The sequence below is a fragment of the Penaeus monodon genome, chromosome 1 (genome assembly GCF_015228065.2).
Source record: "Penaeus monodon isolate SGIC_2016 chromosome 1, NSTDA_Pmon_1, whole genome shotgun sequence".
Classification (NCBI taxonomy): domain Eukaryota; kingdom Metazoa; phylum Arthropoda; class Malacostraca; order Decapoda; family Penaeidae; genus Penaeus; species Penaeus monodon.
The window spans coordinates 50,999,513-51,001,686 of NC_051386.1; positions in this window are offsets into that span (position 1 = coordinate 50,999,513).

The following is a 2,174-nucleotide window of genomic DNA, read 5'->3' on the forward strand; positions in this document are numbered from 1 at the left end:
TGTGTGTGTGTGTGTGGGTGGTGTGTGTGTGTGTGTGTTGTGTGTGTTGTGTGTTGTGTGTGTGTGTGTGTGTGTGTGTGTGTGTGTGTGTGTGTGTGTGTGTGTGTGTGTGTGTGTGTGTGTGTGTGTGTGCGCGCGCGCGTGTACTGAGACATCGCTTGCATCCAAGCTAACTGTTGGAGGGTCTACCTGATACAACTGTTCAAAATACTCAGCCCAACGTTCACGAACCCCAACATGATCTGAGATGATCCGTCCATCCGCTGATCGGACTGCAGTCATCTGTGAGGAGGGCTTAGAGTTCAGTTTTCTCAGGGTTTGGTAGGCAGGGCGAAGGTCATTTACCAAGAAATGGCCTTCGACCTCCTCAGCAAGATTCCTGATGAACTGTTCCTTGTCCTTTCCCAGCAGTGTCCAAGCCCTACGCACCATGGAACGACGCAAGACTTGATTCCCATTCAGCCGAGCCTTGCGACACGCTTCAGTGGCCTCTAATGTCTCCAGGGAGATGGAATTCTGCCTTGCCCTCGCGCGTAAGCCAATGGACTCCTGAGCTGCTTCGAGTGTTACGCGCGCATATATATATTTTATTATATATATTTTTTTTCGAATATTTGTCCATTCGTCTTGCAGAACTTCCCATTTTTTCAAGAGGCTTTCTTTATCCTGATCTTTGCACTTCAGCAGGAGTGACCTGAAGTCCGCAGTGTATGTTCCTCCCACGACACTCGCTGTTATTTTCCTTTCCATTCCCTGAATTTTTATCTTACAGTCTACACTTTGTTTCTCTGCAGGACCACTAACATTATCTTTCATATCAGCGTCTTGGGGATGGGGGGGTGGGGGGGTTCTGTAACAGCCTCCTCCCCTATTTCTGTTCCTCGGTTTCTCTGTTCAAAATTGTGCCATTTTTTTCTTCCCCATTACATCCATTCTCTGCATCAGTGTCTCCAGCATCCGTGTGATTGCGATACTTCCCAGAAAAATCCGCATCATTCCCTTCACTTCCTGCACCTGTCAGTCGTCCTGAGGTAGATCGCTTCCCTTTGACGACGGCGCCACACGCGATGGGCCCTGCAGCCAGGCGTTGGAGACTGTAATTGTGCCCTCCCTTTACACCTCTGCCTGCGAGGTGTCCGGGCTTTTTTTCCCCCCGGGATTCCTTGTTAGGGAACCGCCGAAATAAGCTTTGATTGTGACCTTGCCCTGCATGCCAGAGACTCGGCATTGTGGGGGCCTCCGCAGTTGCAGTAGCAAAGCTTAACCCTTTCCCCCTTTTCAATTCTGACTCGGCAAATCCTGGAGTTATGCTTTCTACCGAAGAACCAGCATCAAGCATCCTCCTGGCAGGTCCAAGACTTGTGGCCCATCGCTAACACTTGAGGCACATGACTGGCGGCTCCACGTATGGTGCCACCCTCCTGTACACCGCTGCAGAGATGAACAGTCTCTCTGGCACTTCCCTTTCAGGAGGGTAACAAGCTAACTCCTCCCATCGTCCCTGGACGCGTGCCTCTTCACCCACACAAATTTGCCATCGTCCAACAGAAAGTCTGGGTCCAGCATGGTCGGGTATCGGAAAATTATCACTTTAGTGCCAGTACCGTGAGATACGGCCTCCCCTATAGGCTTCCTTCATAAGTGGCTCGAAATCACGGTGGTCCCGGCCCAGCTCCATGGCCCACCTTAATTTCTTCAGGAAACGCATGGCGCAGTCCTGTGGGAACAGCAATCGTTTCCTGCCATTCACATCGACCAACGTGCTGATTTCCTGCTTCGGTTCCTTCTTCGTTTTTCCTCTTCTCCCGCGTAACTCATGTCCACACTTCCTTCACTCCTTTCCCTCGTATGGGATCCACTTGCAACATGTCCTCGCGAGGTACAACTTTTATTCTCCATTTCTACGTCGGAAAGGGGAGACCTCGCTATGACAACACTAGCCATGCTGACACCTGGGAGGAGGTGACAAATTGCTGGAAGGCCAGAGACACTTTACCCGCTCCCTATCTAGGGGATGGGTAAACACACGATTCTCTCACGACTGAGGGTAGCACTAAAACACGTTTTATTTCCACGAGAGATACACCACGACTGAGAGAGAGAGAGAGAGAGAGAGAGAGAGAGAGAGAGAGAGAGAGAGAGAGAGAGAGAGAGAGAGAGAGAGAGAGAGAGAG